General features: G+C 40.7%; 1 pseudogene; it reads left to right on the top strand.

Annotated features, from left to right (window-relative positions):
• Positions 1-8,801: 8,801 nt before the first annotated feature.
• Positions 8,802-20,228, top strand: LOC143673044 (DNA endonuclease RBBP8-like; annotated as a pseudogene).
• Positions 20,229-21,100: the final 872 nt, after the last annotated feature.

The raw sequence follows: 21,100 nt of genomic DNA, 5'->3' as shown, positions 1-21,100 counted from the left end.
CCACTACACGTATATTTGTACGGTTCACATTGTCCTTGAGTTCCCTGATACCTTGTTCAAATTTTTCCATTCTTTTCCGGATAGTTTCTGTTTCTTTTTGGAGTTCAGATGTTTCATCCTCCAAATCACTAATTCTATCTTCTGTTTCTTTAAATCTGTCATTGTAGGTATCCATTGTTTTTTCCATCTTTTCTACTTTATCTTTCACTTCCATAAGTTCTGTGATTTGTTTTTTCAGTTTTTCTATTTCTTCTTTATGTTCAGCCCATGTCTTCTTCATGTCCTCCCTCAATTTATCGATTTCGTTTTTGAAGAGGTTTTCCATTTCTGTTCGTATATTCAGCATTAGTTGTTTCAGCTCCTGTATCTCATTTGAACTATTGGTTTCTTCGTTTGACTGGGCCATATGTTCAATTTTCTGAGCGTGATCCGTTATCTTCTGCTGGCGTCTGGGCATTTAGTCAGATTTCCCCGGGTGTTCGACCCCACAGGTTGAAAGATTTTTCTGCGCAGTCTCTGGGTTCTGTTCTTCCTATCCTGCCCAGTAGGTGGCACACGTGGCACACGCCTGTCTGTGGGTTCCACCAGCGAAAGTTGCTGTGGGTCCCTCAACTCTGGAAAACTCTCGCCGTAGGGGAGGTTCGGCAACCGAAGCGTCTTGGAAGAATGCCAGCCGGCCCGGGGTTCCAAACGCGGGGAGGGTCGCCGGCTGTCGCAGCACAGGAGAGCGTCCGGCCAAATTAGCTAGTCGGCCCGGGGCACCAAGCGTGGCGGGAGGGCGCCAGCTGTCGCAGCCCGGGAGAGTGCACTGCTCCCAGCCGATGGGGGAGTCACGTGTTTGGAAGGGATCCCCCGGTCACTGTTCTCCGCAGTCTGGGGATTTCCGACCCAACTATCTCAGTTGTTCCGGGGGGCCTCGTGTGGTGGGGGCACCAGCCGCCGCGGCCTAAGGGGACCGCCTGTCCAATTCTACCAGCTGGCCTGGGAAGGTGGAAGGGAGGGACTCCGGTCGCTTGCTGTCCCACCCAGGAAAGCCCGTGCCCCTTGGTGATCTCACCGGAGCTGGTTCTCCCAGATAGTCAGCCGTTCCAGGATGGGGTACGCTGTCCCTTTGATTTCCCTCGTGGCTCCGGGAGCTGCTCTGTATTATCTCCACTCCCCCAGTAGTTGTTCTGGAGGAGGAAAGGTGAGGGCGGCAAGGCTGTCGAGGCTGGTGGTGGAGGAGCACGGTGAAGGTGGGGGAAGAGGGCACCGTGTTGGTTGGAGAGCAGCCGGAGCAGGAGGGGGAGGAGGGGGGTAGAGAGGGGGTAGGGAGGTCGGGCGGCTCGGCTGCTGCGGGGCGTGTGCGCCGCGCGGCGGTCCGGCGGAGAGAGAGAGGGGGTAGGGAGGTCGGGCGGTTCGGCTGCTGCGGGGCGCGTGCGCCGCGCGGCGGTCCGGCGGAGAGAGAGAGGGGGTAGGGAGGTCGGGCGGCTCGGCTGCTGCGGGGCGCGTGCGCCGCGCGGCGGTCCGGCGGAGAGAGAGAGGGGGTAGGGAGGTCGGGCGGCTCGGCTGCTGCGGGGCGCGTGCGCCGCGCGGCGGTCCGGCGGAGAGAGAGAGGGGGTAGGGAGGTCGGGTGGCTCGGCTGCTGCGGGGCGCGTGCGCCGCGCGGCGGTCCGGCGGAGAGAGAGAGGGGGTAGGGAGGTCGGGCGGCTCGGCTGCTGCGGGGCGCGTGCGCCGCGCGGCGGTCCGGCGGAGAGAGAGAGGGGGTAGGGAGGTCGGGCGGCTCGGCTGCTGCGGGGCCTTCATTCAGTGTTTTAACATGATTACTTTACAATTAGGTATTATTGTGCTGTCCATTTTTGAGTTTTTGTATCTAGTCCTGTTGCACAGTCTGTATCCCTTCAGCTTCAATTACCCATTGTCTTACCCTGTTTCTAACTCCTGCTGAACTCTGTTACCAATGACATATTTCAAGTTTATTCTCGAATGTCCGTTCACATCAGTGGGACCATACAGTATTTGTCCTTTAGTTTTTGGCTGGATTCACTCAGCATAATATTCTCTAGGTCCATCCATGTTATTACATGGTTCATAAGTTTATCTTGTCTTAAAGCTGCATAATATTCCATCGTATGTATATACCACAGTTTGTTTAGCCACTCGTCTGTTGATGGACATTTTGGCTGTTTCCATCTCTTTGCAATTGTAAATAATGCTGCTATAAACATTGGTGTGCAAATGTCCGTTTGTGTCTTTGCCCTTAAGTCCTTTGAGTAGATACCTAGCAATGGTATTGCTGGGTCGTATGGCAATTCTATATTCAGCTTTTTGAGGAACCGCCAAACTGCCTTCCACAGTGGTTGCACCCTTTGACATTCCCACCAACAGTGGATAAGTGTGCCTCTTTCTCCGCATCCTCTCCAGCACTTGTCATTTTCTGTTTTGTTGATAATGGCCATTCTGGTGGGTGTGAGATGATATCTCATTGTGGTTTTGATTTGCATTTCTCTAATGGCCAGGGACATTGAGCATCTCTTCATGTGCCTCTTGGCCATCCGTATTTCCTCTTCTGAGAGGTGTCTGTTCAAGTCTTTTTCCCATTTTGTAATTGGGTTGGCTGTCTTTTTGTTGTTGAGATGAACAATCTCTTTATAAATTCTGGATACTAGACCTTTATCTGATATATCATTTCCAAATATTGTCTCCCATTGTGAAGGCTGTCTTTCTACTTTCTTGATGAAGTTCTTTGATGCACAAATGTGTTTAATTTTGAGGAGTTCCCATTTATTTATTTCCTTCTTCAGTGCTCTTGCTTTAGGTTTAAGGTCCATAAAACCACCTCCAGTTGTAAGATCCATAAGATATCTCCCAACATTTTCCTCTAACTGTTTTATGGTCTTAGACCTAATGTTTAGATCTTTGATCCATTTTGAGTTAACTTTTGTATAGGGTGTGAGAGATGGGTCTTCTTTCATTCTTTTGCATATGGATATCCAGTTCTCTAGGCACCATTTATTGAAGAGACTGCTCTGTCCCAGGTGAGTTGGCTTGACTGCCTTATCAAAGATCAAATGTCCATAGATGAGAGGGTCTATATCTGAGCACTCTATTCGATTCCATTGGTCGATATATCTATCTTTATGCCAATACCATGCTGTTTTGACCACTGTGGCTTCATAATATGCCTTAAAGTCAGGCAGCGCGAGACCTCCAGCTTCTTTTTTTTTCCTCAAGATGTTTTTAGCAATTCGGGGCACCCTGCCCTTCCAGATAAATTTGCTTATTGGTTTTTCTATTTCTGAAAAATAAGTTGTTGGGATTTTGATTGGTATTGCATTGCATCTGTAAATCAATTTAGGTAGGATTGACATCTTAACTATATTTAGTCTTCCAATCTATGAACACGGTATGCCCTTCCATCTGTTTAGGTCTTCTGTGATTTCTTTTAGCAGTTTTTTGTAGTTTTCTTTATATAGGTTTTTTGTCTCTTTAGTTAAATTTATTCCTAGGTATTTTATTCTTTTAGTTGCAATTGTAAATGGGATTCGTTTCTTGATTTCCCCCTCCGCTTGTTCATTACTAGTGTATAGAAATGCTACAGATTTTTGAATGTTGATCTTGTAACCTGCTACTTTACTGTACTCATTTATTAGCTCTAGTAGTTTTGTTGTGGATTTTTCCCGGTTTTCGACGTATAGTATCATATCGTCTGCAAACAGTGATAGTTTTACTTCTTCCTTTCCAATTTTGATGCCTTGTATTTCTTTTTCTTGTCTAATTGCTCTGGCTAGAACCTCCAACACGATGTTGAATAATAGTGGTGATAGTGGACATCCTTGTCTTGTTCCTGATCTTAGGGGGAAAGTTTTCAATTTTTCCCCATTGAGGATGATATTAGCTGTGGGTTTTTCATATATTCCCTCTATCATTTTAAGGGTGTTCCCTTGTATTCCTATCTTTTGAAGTGTTTTCAACAGGAAAGGATGTTGAATCTTGTCAAATGCCTTCTCTGCATCAATTGAGATGATCATGTGATTTTTCTGCTTTGATTTGTTGATATGGTGTATTACATTAATTGATTTTCTTATGTTGAACCATCCTTGCATACCTGGGATGAATCCTACTTGGTCATGATGTATAATTCTTTTAATGTGCTGTTGGATACGATTTGCTAGAATTTTATTGAGGATTTTTGCATCTGTATTCATTAGAGAGATTGGTCTGTAGTTTTCTTTTTTTGTAATATCTTTGCCTGGTTTTGGTATGAGGGTGATGTTGGCTTCATAGAATGAATTAGGTAGTTTTCCCTCCACTTCGATTTTTTTGAAGAGTTTGAAGAGAATTGGTACTAATTCTTTCTGGAACGTTTGGTAGAATTCACATGTGAAGCCATCTGGTCCTGGACTTTTCTTTTTAGGAAGCTTTTGAATGACTAATTCAATTTCTTTACTTGTGATTGGTTTGTTGAGGTCATCTATGTCTTCTTGTGTCAAAGTTGGTTGTTCATGTCTTTCCAGGAACCCGTCCATTTCCTCTAAATTGTTGTATTTATTAGCGTAAAGTTGTTCATAGTATCCTGTTATTACCTCCTTTATTTCTGTGAGGTCAGTAGTTATGTCTCCTCTTCCATTTCTGATCTTATTTATTTGCATCCTCTCTCTTCTTCTTTTTGTCAATCTTGCTAAGGGCCCATCAATCTTATTGATTTTCTCATAGAACCAACTTCTGATCTTATTGATTTTCTCTATTGTTTTCATGTTTTCAATTTCATTTATTGTCCGCAGCCGTCTCGTTCGACTTCTGATCCCCGGCCGGCGAAGGGAACAGGAGGGGAGAAAGAGACAGGCGCAGGCAAACCGACTCGAGTGACAAACACGGGTTCGAGGCACGCAACGGTTGTGAGCACAGACCTTTACTGGAGTTAAGCTTGCATTCTCTGTTACAGGTTCCACGCGGGCCTAGATACCCCGCGGGGGAACAACCTCTATGCGGCCGTCAGGTACGGCTCCCTGTGGGTCGTCTCCACCCACCCTGTCCGGGTAACCTCTTATATACTGTGCCCAAACCCAATAGGTTAGTGCCACGTATACAGAGGTGATTGGAAGATAGGGTTGGTGGGCGCGTACGTCATACGCGGAAACAGGATGCGGGCGCCATCTTGACTCACTCGATGGGCGGGGGGAACTCTAGAGCAGGCTGCAGCGCGACCACTAGGCCTGACCCGGGAGGCGGCTCTCCACAATTTATTTGTGCTCTAATCTTTGTTATTTCTTTCCTTTTGCTTGCTTTGGGGTTAGCTTGCTGTTCTTTCTCCAGTTCTTCCAAATGGATAGTTAATTCCTGAATTTTTGCCTTTTCTTCTTTTCTGATATAGGCATTTAGAGCAATAAATTTCCCTCTTAGCACTGCCTTTGCTGCGTCCCATAAGTTTTGATATGTTGTGTTTTCATTTTCATTCGCCTCGAGGTATTTGCTAATTTCTCTTGCAATTTCTTCTTTGACCCAGTCGTTGTTTAGGAGTGTGTTGTTGAGCCTCCACGTATTTGTGAATTTTCTGGCACTCTGCCTATTATTGATTTCCAACATCATTCCTTTATGGTCCGAGAAAGTGTTGTGTAAGATTTCAATCTTTTTAAATTTGTTAAGACTTGCTTTGTGACCCAGCATATGGTCTATCTTTGAGAATGATCCATGAGCACTTGAGAAAAAGGTGTATCCTGCTGTTGTGGGATGTAATGTCCTATAAATGTCTATTAAGTCTAGTTCATTTATAGTAATATTCAGATTCTCTATTTCTTTGTTGATCCTCTGTCTAGATGTTCTGTCCCTTGATGAGAGTGGTGAGTTGAAGTTCCAACTATTATGGTATATGAGTCTATTTCCCTTTTCAGTGTTTGCAGTATATTCCTCACGTATTTTGGGGCATTCTGATTCGGTGCGTAAATATTTATGATTGTTATGTCTTCTTGTTTAATTGTTCCTTTTATTAGTATATAGTGTCCTTCTTTGTCTCTTTTAACTGTTTACATTTGAAGTCTAATTTGTTGGATATTAGTATAGCCACTCCTGCTCTTTTCTGGTTGTTATTTGCATGGAATATCTTTTCCCAACCTTTCACTTTCAACCTATGTTTATCTTTGGGTCTAAGATGTGTTTCCTGTAGACAGCATATAGAAGGATCCTGTTTTTTAATCCATTCTGCCAATCTATGTTTTTTGATTGGGGAATTCAGTCCATTGACATTTAGTGTTATTACTGTTTGGATAATATTTTCCTCTAACATTTTGCCTTTTGTATTATATATATCATATCTGATTTTCCTTCTTTCTACACTCTTTTCCATATCTCTCTCTTCTGTCTTTTTGTATCTGACTCTAGTGCTCCCTTTAGTATTTCTTGCAGAGCTGGTCTCTTGGTCACAAATTCTTTCAGTGACTTTTTGTCTGAGAATGTTTTAATTTCTCCCTCATTTTTGAAGGATAATTTTGCTGGATATAGGAGTCTTGGTTGGCAGCTTTTCTCTTTTAGTATTTTAAATATATCATCCCACTGTCTTCTAGCTTCCATGGTTTCTGCTGAGAAATCTACACAAAGTCTTATTGGCTTTCCCTTGTATGTAATGGATTGTTTTTCTCTTGCTGCTTTCAAGATCTTCTCTTTCTCTTTGACCTCTGACATTCTAACTAGTAAGTGTCTTGGAGAACGCCTATTTGGGTCTAATCTCTTTGGGGTGCGCTGCACTTCTTGGATCTGTAATTTTAGGTCTTTCATAAGAGTTGGGAAATTTTCAGTGATAATTTCTTCCATTAGTTTTTCTCCTCCTTTTCCCTTCTCTTCTCCTTCTGGGACACCCACAACACGTATATTTGTGCGGTTCATATTGTCCTTGAGTTCCCTGATACCCTGTTCAAATTTTTCCATTCTTTTCCCGATAGTTTCTGTTTCTTTTTGGAATTCAGATGTTCCATCCTCCAAATCACTAATTCTATCTTCTGTCTCTTTAAATCTATCATTGTAGCTATCCATTATTTTTTCTATGTTTGCTACTTTATCCTTCACTTCCATAAGTTCTGCGATTTGTTTTTTCAGTTTTTCTATTTCTTCTTTATGTTCAGCCCATGTCCTCTTCATGTCCTCCCTCAATTTATCGATTTCATTTTTGAAGAGGTTTTCCATTTCTGTTCGTATATTCAGCATTAGTTGTCTCAGCTCTTGTGTCTCATTTGAGCTATTGGTTTGTTCCTTTGACTGAGCCATATTCTCAATCTTTTGAGCGTGGACAGTTATCTTCTGCTGCTGGCGTCTGGGCATTTATTCAGATTTCTCTTGGTGTTGGACCCAGCAAGGTTGTAATATTTTTCTGTGAAATCTCTGGGTTCTGTTTTTCTTATCCTGTCCAGTAGGTGGCGCTCGTGGCACACGTTTGTCTGCGGGTCCCACCAGTAAAAGGTGCTGTGGGACCTTAAACTTTGGAAAACTCTCGCCGTCCTGGGGGTTCGCTAGCCGAAGCGGCTTGAGCTGGCCCGGGGTCCGAATGCAGGGAGGGTTGCTGGTTGCCGCAGCCAGGGAAAGAGCCCGTCCGAATTTCCTAGTCAGCCCTGGGCAACAAGCGTGGCGGGAGGGCGCCAGCGGCAGCGGCCCGCCCGAGAGAGTGCACGTTCCCCGGGAGTCACGGGGTCACCGTTCTCCGCGGCCTGGGGGTTTCCGATCCAATTCTCTCAGTTGGTCCGGGGGCTGCGCGTGGTGTGGGCGCCAGTCACCTTGGTTTCAGGGGACCACCTCTCCAATTCTCCCAGCCGGCCCGGGAAGGGGGAAGGGAGTAACTCCGGCCGCTTGCCACCCCGCCCGGTAAGGCCCGCGCGCCTCGGCGATCTCACCCGAGCTGCTTCTCTCAGCCAGCCAGCCGTTCCAGGATGGGGTACGCTGTCTTTTTTTATCTCTGTTGTGGCTTTGGGCGCTTTCTGTATCGTTTCTACTCCCCTAGTAGGTGTCCTGGAGAAGAAACTAAGATCCGCGCGTCTTACTAAGCCGCCATCTTCCAGGAAGTCCTCCAGAATGCTCTGATTATCTTTTTATAATACACTATTAATATACTTGGGTTTGAAAGAATCATTGCCATCCATTTTCTAAAGTAATTTTGCTCATAAATACCAGAGTTATGATCACCCTGTTGGGATTCTACCTATTACTTCAATAATTATTTTTCTTGCCCTATAATATTGGATTAAAAGACTTAAAACATTTTTTAGGCATCATGCACTGACTCAGTAGGATAACACATATTCCAAGAATCACAACAGGAACATTAGTTAACATGAAAATTCTTGGATAATCTTTTGATGAAGAGCATAATGAAAAATTGAAAATCTGTGGTATTGATGAGACATGGAGGTTAACTTGGGTAAGAAGCACAGTGATGCTTCAGTCTTACTAAGTGGGTGAGATCTAACACCAATAGTTCTTGAAAATTTGATGAGATATTTTAAGAGAGTGAACTACAACTCAGATTACTAGTAACTCATACATGGTACCATTTAAGAATGAATAAAACAGATTTTGCAAAATTTATTTATATTGATTTTGAATGGATGTCTAGCTGGAAGATAAACAAAGCTTCTGAGGATGAGACTTTCTCCAGAAAAAAATTCCTTCTACCAGTCTTCATGGGAAGGATTTGATCATAGGATGAGAAATGAGAATTCAGTGGGGCTTGGACTGGAATTCTGTCCTCTTTTTTCTGGGCCTGTCAGTACAGCCGGTAACTCTAAGGTCTGAAAACAACTGGAGTACTTCTGCTGGAAGGAGCGGCAGATAGAGGTAGAATGCTGAGCGTCTACCACATGGATCCGGGTAGGAGTCAGCTAAAGAGAGAGGGTCTAAACCTATGTAATTGTAAGTTATTCTCTGTTTTGACTTTCCCTTTCCCTATCCCCACAACTTCAGAGGCTTCAATAAAGTTTAAGTCTGATCTATACTGGCAACCACAGGATGAGACAATTTAAATTTTGATGGTGCGTTCCCCCACACACACAAAGCAGAGTGGTTGTAGCAGCAATGATCCCAGAGAAGGAGCAGCAGTGAGGAAGAAAGCATGGAGGTTGAAGCAAAGTAATAACAGGTGCCCATTAGAGAATTTACATGAGCATATACAATTTAATGCTTATTTTGACCAAGTTAGTCAGATGACAATTTAGTCAACCTACAACTTTCATTTTCTCTTCCTATTAAAACTGACCAATTGTTTATTCAAGCTTATTGTAAAAAATTATCTCATTTTTTCTTTATGTAAACTTAGCCTGTGAAGATCAGGAAGTGTAAAGAAGAGATACACCTGAAGCTTCTTAATGTTAATCACACTTTCCAAGTTCCTCACACCTCAGGGAAAGACTTGTTTCTTTAAATCTTTCCACTGCCATACCTGTCTGTCATTACCTGATACCAATGTAAACAAAATTGGTGAAATGGTTATCTTTGAATTCCCAACAGGATTTCAGTGGGAGCTCTAAATATCTATCCAAGAAAACTGTACACCTGCCTTGGAACAACTGAAAGGTTACGCTACAAATCCACTCAAATTTTCCACCTTTATTAGCCTATTTTCCCTCTCAACATGAAACATACTTGAAAACACCAAAACAAAGCTATTGATCTTATGTTCCCATCTTATCTCAAAAAAATCTGTTAGGGAAGAATTAGAACTTTCTATAGTTTATAATTAAGCATAGTTTATTTTCAGAAAGAAGACACATATATCAGCTTGTTTAAGAACCTAATTTAGTTAAATAAAAGATTTTAGCCATCACAAGACATAGAAGGATGGAATTAAACACCTTACTTGCAATGGTTTATAAGTTGCATATATGTTTCATTTCATTTCTTGTACTTCCCAGTCCACAAAAGCTAAATAAAAATACATGGGCAAAATGTAATTTAATGTAAACCAAAGATTTCAGAGACAGATATTATTTCTCCATATGTGCATACATGGCTTATTCCTCAAACCATAATTATTTTACTATTCCAATAGATTGTGAAATAAAACTAAGTCAAGCATTGAAATACTAATGGGATTAGAAGGGAAATCCAATTCTGCATTATCAAAAATTAAATGGGATCAATTGTTCAGGTGTTTGGTGTAACTAAGAAGTTCACCCACCTTTAAATTGCTTCCTTCTTCCAGGGGCTATGTTTTCTCACTTCATTTTGTGTTTCCTGTCTAGAAGGAAAAGCCATTGAGAGATACCAAGCCTTTCTTTATGTTTTGCATAGAGCAACTGCATTCTCAGCACTCAATAAATAATTCCTCAGGAAAAATTTGGCAGTGAATGGCACCTGCAGGCTAAGACTCTTCATTGAAAGTTCAGTCCAGAGCTAAAATCATCTTAGATCTTAATATGGCAATATTTGTGTACTGCTAAAATTTCATTTTCTTAAATCTTAACATCAGGAGCAAATTCTTTCTTGCTGTCCTGGATAACAATCAGAGGAGACTCTCCTGTGTAATACACAAATTGGGTGTAAGTGCCTTGACAATCCAGCAGGTGAAAGAGAACTACCAAGGGATAGCATAAGTCTTTCCTTCTCTCATGTCTTAACCCTATATTCACATTGGAACTCAAAGTGAATTCTTGTTTTGGTGTAAATTATCATCTATTGTTTCTTTTGTTGCGAAGTGACCCTTTTCTATTTTGTATTTGTTACTATTTGAAATATTTATTAATGGCCTCCGTCATCCAAGAAGTGGTCTGAAAGCCTGGTATATGCCAAGCGTTGTAGTACAGGCCAGAGAAACCTGCTAATAGGGCTCACATTCCACAGAAGGGAAGACAGGCGGTAAACAAGTAAACAAATAGCGAAACTAATGTCAGGAAATGTTCAGTGCTATGCAGAACACAAAACAGTGCGGAAGCAAAGAAGGATTGAGGGAAGCGATTGAGGACCGGCCTCACAGAAGTCCTCTGAAAAGCTAAGACCTAAATGAGGAAAGAGCAGCACCGATCAAAATCCTGAGGAAGAGCAGCCCCCCAGGTAGCTGACAGAAAGGCCACAAAGTATGGTGCGGTGGTCAGCCAAAAAAAGGTGAGAGGAGGGCTAGAGTGCTTGGAACATGGCGGAAGGCTTTGAGGCTTATAAGAATCAGGAATTTATTGACTTACGGTTTTGATGCTAGGAGAAGTCCTAAAATCAAGGGAACAGCAAGGCAAGGCATTCTCCGCAAAATCTGTTAACATTTCGGTACTGGCTGCCGGGGAACTCTGGGTTTCTCTGGCTTGAATCCCGGCCCCCAGTTACAAGGCAGTGTCCTCTCCCTGCTATTCCAGGTTCTGCTGACTTCCGGTCTCAGCTCCTTCCCTTCACTTTCCCTTATTCTGGCTTCTGATTTCTGTCTCATTATAAAGCCTCCAGTAGCCTGAATTAAGACCCAACCTCATTCAGTTGGGCCGCACCTTAATTTAAATAACATCCTCAAGGAGAGCCCCATTTACAATGGGTTCACACTCATGGGAATGCTGACTGAGATTAGGTCAGAGGGGCCCCAGAAGGCCAGCCGGATGTCCCCAAGCTGTAAACTCAGCCCAAGGCCCTCCACCTTCCCGCCCCGCCCTAGAAAGCATGGGTTGCCCTGGGGGGCTGAAGTTACCTTCCAGATGGTGTCTGTCCATTGAAGGACGGGGTGAAAGAGGAAAAATCAAGCCACTTTCTCTTCATAGGCCTGGAGGGCACCTGCTGAGACTTTCGGGAATCTGCAGGCAGCGTTGGAAGCCACATTTCAATGGTCTCCAAAAACAACTTCATATCTATATACTTTAACAGAAGAGGTCAGAAAATATTAGGCAAACAGAAGTGTGTAGCATATTAAACAAGAGGAACATCTCTGGGAAGAGTAGTGGAAGTCCTAATTCTGCAGGAACTTTGAACAAACTGAAAGAGTATCAGGATCAAGAGGCACAAGGTTTAAAAGTAAAAGTAACCAAACTGAAAAAGGAACTAATTTTAGTTGCACAGAGAATAGAAGAACTTCTCACAAAGAACCAACATCTCAGAGAGAACAGAAAGTCCTTTGTGAAACCATTAAGGTTTTAGAGGATGGGTTAAAAGCAGGATTATGTGATCACTGTGCCTTTACTGAAGAACATATGTGGAAGAGCAGCAATAGTTTGAAAATATCTGGCAACAGAATCTTGAACTTATCACATAGTTTATGAATGAAAAGAACACTCTATAGGAAGAAAATAAAAAATTTTCTGAACTGCAGCAGAAAATTGGGAATGATCAATACATCAAGCTACTGACCTTGAATATGAGGAAAATGTTGTTCCAGATTCACCCATATCAGCTTTTTCATTTTCTGGAGCTAACTAGTTTGGAAGAAAGGAGAACCTTCATGTCTGATATATAGAACAAACACATGAAATTGGAGAACTCTGTATGTACAAATGAATTGAGAAAAGTTCCAAAGTTTTCACAACATAATCCTAGTGAAAGTGAAATTCTAGTGGCTGACACTTATGATCAAAGCCCATCTTCCATGACTTCCAAGCAGCTATCCCACTAATTCTTCTTTTCAGTTAGGTACACTTCTTGCTGAAACACTCAGACTTATTGTTCAAACAGACTCTAAGCTCAAGATCCCATGAATTCTCTTGGTGATGAGTTCTACCTCTGTCTGGAAGGAGATTACAAGAAACAAACTTTTTTAGAATCCACCAAAAAAAAAAAATAAAAGGTGGTTTATAAGATTTTCAGATTCAACTTCAAAGACTTCTCCCCAAGAAGAACTGACTGCTCAAGTATCATCTCCTGGATGTGGAGCTAGCTCTGATGTGAAAAATAGTCTAGGTTTGAATGCAAGCTTGCCACCTTCTCTTTTAGAGCTTAGGGAAAAAAAATAAGACTGTCTGAAAACAGACCCTTTTGGCAAGACTTCTAAGTCCAGATCAGAAAAAATTAGATCAAAATCTGAGGATAGTGTCTTTTTCACACATCATGATTTTAGGTCTGAGGTGAACACGATCATGAGCCAGTCATCTGCTAAAAAGAAGGTGCTTTTAAATAAAAAATACACCTGAGTCCACAGGTGCACAGGAGAATACTGACAGCATTAACAATGCCATTAATGATAAAGACAAACATTTGGTGCCACTGAAACTATTGAGAGGCAGAACATCCAAAAGAAAGAAAATTGAGGAAAAAAATTAAGTAATTTTTCTCCAAACCTCTTCTGATTAAGAAAATGCTTCTTCTCCAATGGAGAATCATTTTTCCATTAATAAAGACTATGTGATAGATAAGCCTCTGGATCTATCTGATTGGTTTTCAACTATTCTATGTCAAGAGAGAAGCCAGTTGTTTCTTTTATCCAGGGTATGAACAGATGAGTAAAAAAAATATATGGATTAAATAAATAAATAATGTGGGAACAAAGGGTAAAATAAAGTGGGTAGATGGAAATGCTGATGGTCAATGGGAGGGAAGGGTAAGGGGTATGGGATGTGTGAGTTTTTTTCATTTTTCTTTTTATTTATTTTTCTGGAGTGATGCAAATGTTCTAAAAAATGATCCTGGTGATGAATACACAACTATGAAATGACATTGTGAGCCCCTGATAGTATAACATGTATAGAATGTATGTGTGTGAAGATATATCAATACAAATATTCAAGGAAAAAGAAGAGAGAGAGCGGGAAGCCAAAGTGAGACCTCTGAAAACAGGTCTAGGCAAGCGACTCTTTATGAGGCTTTGAAACCATTTCAGAGATTTCTTCCTCAAGTTGTAAGGCCTTGGGTGGGAGTGCAAGCCAATCAGATTCCCCAGAGGATCCCTGTGTACAAGATGGCATCCTCCAGTTCTTGAATAAATCCTTTCTACATATTAAGACACCATTACAAATAAAAGAAGAAAATCCTGTCTGCAAAATTCCTCTACATCCACATGGAAGTTTGGAGACAGAGAGCATTTTGGATGACATTAAGTGTGCTGGTTTTCAAGGGCTAAGAAAAAGGAAAAAACAGGTCAGTCCAAGTTCACCAACTTCAGTTAAAATCTATGTAGAAATGCTAAAAAAAACTCTACAAAACAATGAAGACATATCTTTTGAAAATAACCAGTGGAGTACAGATTCAGGAGCAAACTTTTCCTATTACAAAATGGGTATTATTCTAATTGATGCAAAGGATGGCAGTCCATCAAAATTAGGAGGAGAAGAGACATGGGGCATGGACTGCATGTAGATTAGTGGAACTGTGCTTTAAAAGATGAGGAAGCAAGAGCAGAAAGGAGAAAAAAGTCTAAATGGAGAATGAAAATGAATGATAGCTTGGACGATGTGTTTGAGTGGACAACATATGAAGAAAATGAGTCCTGTCTAACAGATAGTTCCCTCCAAGTTACAAATAAAGAGGAGGAATTATCAGCAGCACCAAACACCCAGGGTGATAAACAGGATAAAGTCAAACAGAAAGCATGTGTGAAGCCAGATTTTAAAGATGATGAAAGACAGACTAGCCAACAAAGTTTTTCTCATATTGCGGTGGTTCAGAAAAAAGAAGAGAGAAGAAGAAGATTGCACGGAAATACATATAAGGAATGTGGAATTTATTAGGTAGACCTACCAGTAGAAGAATGAGAAAAGAAGTTGGTTTACTGCTCAAGACATTGATTCTGTTGTATTCCACCCAACACACCAGAGAATTTCCATGAAAATGATTTCCCTTCCACTCAAATTTTTATGGAGAGAAGTTATGTTAAGGAACATCTTGATCCTTGTTCTCATCCAAAAAGATGGCAGTGATACAATAAATGTTTTTTCCAAAACAGAAGGAACAGAATACACTGATGTAAGTGAAAATTTAAGGGCAATCTTTTTTCTTTTTTGTTATTCATAGTTCACATTAAACCTAACTTTTTAAATCACCATAAAAAAAGATGGCTAAATTGGGATATATAGTTCAGTTCCCCACAATAAGAAAAACAGCAGTATTTTAACCATTAAAGGAGAAAAATGCATCACAAGCATTTCAAATACAGATAGAAACAAAAACATGGGAACACTTCTCTGGGATGAATAAATGAAAATGAAGACAATTTTGAGAAATAATTTTACACTGTTCACAGAAGCAACAATATTAGAACACCTGGTAAAGTTTTGGAGAAATTGATAATACTGACCCAATGCCATGAAATAAATTAGAATAACCTTTCTGTGGAAAACAAAATTACAATATGTAGCAGACACCCTAAATATGTTTCTATCAGCTGAGTCAGATTATTTTCAACTCAGGCTGAGAATATCAAGAGAAGCAAAATGATAAAACACATACAGAAGTTCAATGCAGCATTGTCCTTTAAAATAAAATAATAGAAACCCACTTATATCCTTAATATTAAAGAAATAGAATAAGGAACTACATCAAAATGATAAAATATGTGGACACTAAAGATGATAACTTTAAGAACTTTTTTAGAAACTTGGAAATAATATGGATCCACGGTTGAAGACACAAGCACTCAAATCAGAGAAGCAGGACAGGAGTTGAATTCTGTCTCTGTCATATATGAATTCTGTGAACTAAGTTTTCTCAACTCTAAAATAGACATACCACCACAGTAACAATGACTACTAATTGAGCACTTTCTATGTGCCATGCATTGTTTCCAAACATATATATTGATTCAATTTTCTCACAACCCTCTGAAAAAAACATTGGGATTAAAAGTGCAAGAAACAGCTACCTCCTGAAGGAAGTGCAGTTGCCAGAACCTGAACCTAGGAGCTTGGAACAGAGCACTTGAAGTTGCAGCACCAACTGCTGAGGAGGGGCTGCCATTCAAACCTGGTTTTAAGGATTGAAGGATGCTGAAAGAAGCTGGAGGCTGGACTCTAAATGGAGTCTAATGGATAGAGTTCATTGCCACTGCTGGGACCACACTGTCAAGATTAGGAAAACATAAGAAATTACTTCCCATTTTCTTATCTTCCAATTTCCCTAAAGTCTTCCTATTGACTAAACCTATAAGCAAACTGGGAACGGCATCTGGGGAATGTAGTTTATGTAGTCCCTGTTCCAGCATCACAGGAAACAATAAAACGGTACATATGGAACTGAAAGATTGAACACATTTATTAGCATGAGTTCCTCAGAAAGCAGGGTCTAAGGTAAAATTTACTTGCTATTTTATTAAGGCATTCAATTCCAAGAAAACAGGAGTAAGGGAAAAGCAGCATGAAGCAGAAAATCAGGGAGAGTAACTAGAGGGGTGTTTCCAAGCTGGCCACCACTGAGTATCAAATGCACCTGGTTACTGCATCTCCTGAACTATCTTCCAAGAAGCCTCACAAACTACTGGGTCTCAGGGGGGACAAGGAAGCAAAATTTACCAGCTAGCTTTTATCCCCCATTGGTCACGTGGTATAAGTTAGCCCACATTCCACATTGCCCACACAAAGGCATCCCACTCTTCAAAGACAACAAGGAAACTCAGGACAAGAGGGGATAGGGAGATAGTGCAGGCATGAGAAGAGGCATCAATGGGTTGTGCTCAAGTGCAGACAGTTGCTTCCGAGGTGGCTGGTCAGTGCCACATAAATTTGGTCTCACAGTGGTTGGAGTGAAACAAGTGGCCAAAGGCTCTGAAAACAGTTGAAACCAAAAGAATATTGGGTGGGTCAGCTGATATATCTGATACAGAAATAGTAAGGAGCATGGATTCACACAGGTGGTATGTAGGGCAATATTTGAATGTATTCAACACCAGCTAGGGGAATCATATAATTCACCAACCAAACTGGACACTTTTGTCCAAGGCTAATGATAAGATGGACCAGTCTCTGGGCCAGCTGCCATAAGTTGGTGCTTCCCCAGAACAGTACGTGTGACCTCTCTTGGCATACCTAGCAGAACTACATAAGAATTTAAAAATTAGGTGAAGCACAGGGAAAAAAAATTAAATAGGAATACAATTGTTTCTATAAAATTTTTAAATTTCATTTTAATTTATTAAACTTAATTTTTAAAATAGTTATTAAATAAAATGGGGAAATGGCATACCATATTTGTAATATTCTGTGTTTATTGACATCTTTGGCCTTTAAATTAAGAGTAATGCAAACATATCTTCTTACTCTGGGTAGTATTCAGGAACTGTCCTTTTCTCTCCTTCTAGTGACCATCTCTCTTAACTCTTTTTGCACTGAAATTCTAGGGATTTCTGAATTAGCTGAAGAGAAAAGTAGCATCTCTGTTCAAGACATTCCCATGAAAGCACTCTCCTTTCTACTTTTACTAATTTCAACTAAGCAAAAAAGATCCCAAGCAGAGAATTCCACAGTAGCAATGGCAAGTGAAAGAATCAAGGTAGGAGAGGAACGTGGAAAACCTCCTGCCCATGTACTACAGGATCAGTCTATTAGCTTTATTAATGCTTTCCTGTTCCTTCTAAATTTGCTCTACTAAAGGCAACACACATGGCTTTATATGTTTTCATGGGGCAGATGTTTCTGATATGACTTCAGGAAGTATAAATCCCTTTTTAAGGAAAAGAATAGGCTTGATTAGAGTGCTAATAGATTTCAATGGGAAGCCTACAGCCCAGCGTGCTGCCTGAACAGTCCTCAGCTGGCCAGTCCTCACAAGCCCAGATGCCAAGCTGTGGACAACTGTCTCCAGGCAGCACCATCTGGTTCCAAGGAAATCTCCCCAGGCACTTGGCTGGCAGCTTTGGGGTGGCCTTGGGTCTGCCATGTGGGGAGGCTGTCTGGATTTTCCTAACACTTCAAATCTCATTTCCTATCCAGAGTTAGCATTCGATTAGATTTTCTTTCTTTGAGAGCAACACTAGACAGTTGAGTTCTTCTTAACAGGAACTTACTAGAAAGTAAAATTGAGCTCAATTATCTCTCCTCACTGTTGGGAGAATCACATTTCTCTGTTAGGACAATCAAACACAGATTCTCAAAGGGTGTGTTGCTGACTCAAGTTCCCACAAAATACTGCAAGAAAAAAGAGCCCAATAGTCACATAAGTTTGGAAAATGCTGCACATCACATCCCCTTCTTAGATGCTCACCATGCAAATTAGGTAGTCAGGGCTCTGAGAACTCCTGAAGTTAGAAACAATTACTTTGGCAAATTTTAACCCAGCTTGTCCCAGATTGAGGAGAATACAGAATTCCAATTTAATTCAGCTGCATTGTAACTCATAAATTGCGTAACTTGCCCACAAGAGGGAATCATCAGAACATACCAAGCGGCAATCAATCATCAAAGGAGTTTGGTAGCCTCAGGGCAGCTAGCGTGGGCTGCACCAGAGAGGACAAATATCTCCTACTTCTTTTATTTTCTATTGTTGTAAGGATGTCACATGCATTTTATGAACTGGGCAGAATTCATTTATTCTTGTTTTCCTCCATTCAACACATATTAACCATGTCCTTGCTAGTACCAACAGTGTCAGGTACTGCCATATTTACCAGGGCTTCTGTAACAAACTAGCATAGGCTAGTTGGTTTAAACAACAGGAATCTATCATCTCTGATTTCTGGAGCCTAGAAGTTAGGATTTGCCACAGGGTGCTTTCTTTAGAAGACTTGCTTACTAGCAAGTGCTCATTGGTCCAGAGACGGGTAAATCCTTTCACAGGATTCCAGGGGCTGTGATTAAATCTATCAGAGTGTGGGACAGGACAAGGAAGGAGCACTGAAGCAAAGAGTAAAGACAAAGAATAGATCATGAGTGCTCTTTTGGAGTCAAAACACAAAACTCATGACAGCCTACCATCGGGTTTGACAACTCAATAAAATTCTGTGCAGCACTAGAAAAAGATTATCTATGAGCAAGGACCATTTCGAATAGCACATATTAGACATATTATGGAGTTTAAACAAAAAATAACACTGTATTTCAAATTGTACTAGTAATAATGCCATATTCACAAATGGGCATTCAATAGCAAACTATTGGATAAATAAAATAATATTTCACAGTCACATATCAAGGATCATTCACAGGTTCACAATTCAAAAAAAATCCACCAGATTCTAAAATTTGAGAAAATAAATTTTCTCCAATTAAGAAAATAAAGAAAAAATAATATTTGTAGAGCTTCTTATATGCCAAGAAATGTTTTGGGAACTATATATTTATTTAATGTGTACATTCCATGAGAGCAGTGGTGACTTTTAATCAGATTGCTTAATACATCCCTAATACCTGGCACTGTGCTGATACTAATAGGTGCATGGTAAATATTTGTTGAGTGAAGAAGAAAAATAAATGAATTCAACCCATCTCATAATTTAATCCTCAAGATAAATACCTGAGGAAGATACTGAACTCCCAAATACTTTCATAAAAACTATTGTTTTGCACTCTTTCTTAGATTATGCAATCTTTGAGGGATGGACGCTCTGTGATCAATGAAGTGTTCCCTAACTTCTTATAAATCAGCTCTTAGATAAATGTTTATTTCACATCTCTATTCTACATGGAAGAGCATTTATTAAATACATCCATTATCACCTTGTCAATTGCTGTTTTGAATTTCTAGGAGACTATATAAATTCTTAGCAAGGATATGTACAGTCCTAAATTAAATGCATGCAAATACTGTACTTTAACGTTATTGCAAAAATGTATAACTTTCTTACTCCAGGCCTTGGCTAATACCTCTCCTTTCTTCACTTGAGCTGGGGTTGAGCAATGAGCTACTATGGGACTCACAGACTCAGTGCCCAGGTTAATGCTTCTCCTCCTCAGCAGGCCAAGCCCAAGCTGCCCATCCCTGCCTTAACTCTACTGTCATGGGTGGGTATGCCCTACACACACCACTTCCCAGCTACTTTACTTTAAGTTTAATTTTTACTCTTAAAAATGAACAATGGAGGGGGATGCAAGGGTTGTTTAGTGGTAGAATTCTCACCTGCCCTGCAGGAGACCTTGGTTTGATTCCTGGCCCATGCACTTCCCAAAAACAAACAATGAAAACAAACAAAACAACAAAAATTCAACAAATGGTGCTGCAATAACAGGATAGTCACATGGGAAAAGAATGAAATATGACACCCTCCATACAGCATACAAAACAAAAAAAATTAACCATAGAGATTCAAAGGAAATAAATAAAAGGAAATTGTAAAGCTCTGTACAGCCAATCACAGCATAAAAATAAAAGCAATCCAGTGACCAAGTCAGGTCAGCAGGCTGCCATACTCCTGGGTTAATTTTTCTGGTTTTACTTTAAAGGCCCCTTGACCTTATTTATATAGCAGTGTATCACCATCATACCAAACCCTTAATGAGGTTATTTATGCATCATATCTGATGAGAGTGTGCCTTAAATAACACATCCTCTATTCTGAGAAATGCCTGAGAAGGCAACCACTTTGGTAGCTAAGGGAATTACCCGTATAGCTAAGGAAGTGGGACTTTTTTACCCACCTAGAAACTGGTGGTCATATTTTAGGCTTCAGAGCTATTTTTTAATGCCATAGTTAGCAATGAATTATTTAGCAATTATATTAGAATCCTCACAAATAAATGAACATCAGTTAATTATGTTGAATACTTAATAAGGAAGCCTGGTTTGATTTCCTAAAAATCTCTTTACAAACAATAATGTACAGGGAATAGAAATTAAGTGAGCATCTTATATCTACATATACATCAACTATCTCCAGAGTCAAAGTGACTGGTTTGAGTTAAATCTCTTATTTTCTCTGTTCTGTATGAAAGAAAAGTGTTAATGATCAGTGAAATGTCTCAGAGTCAGGCAACACAAAGAAAGGGGGAGAAAACAAAGGACAAGGATAATTCTAATCAAAATTACTGCTCCCTGAGAATTTGAGGGTTGACATTCAGTATGAAAAGCAGGCTCTGGAAAGGCTCTTTGTGCTCCCCACCCCACCCCCGTGTGTCTTGATCAGACTGTTTAGGATTTAATTATGAAAATCACTCTCCTTTCAATGAGTGACAGCGAACAGAGGTGTAGGAGTCCTCCTGACTCCCTCTTCAAGGCAGGCCCCCTGTGTGAAAGCAATCTAGTCCCATGAAACCTGTGCTTCAAGGAGGAAAAGGCAAAAATCCAAGTTATTTCCTGCAAATACATAGTGCCCTCTGCCTCTTGT

This window comes from Tamandua tetradactyla, assembly GCF_023851605.1.
Source record: "Tamandua tetradactyla isolate mTamTet1 chromosome 25 unlocalized genomic scaffold, mTamTet1.pri SUPER_25_unloc_3, whole genome shotgun sequence".
In the NCBI taxonomy this organism is placed as follows: domain Eukaryota; kingdom Metazoa; phylum Chordata; class Mammalia; order Pilosa; family Myrmecophagidae; genus Tamandua; species Tamandua tetradactyla.
This window is presented reverse-complemented; position numbering and strand designations above follow the sequence as displayed.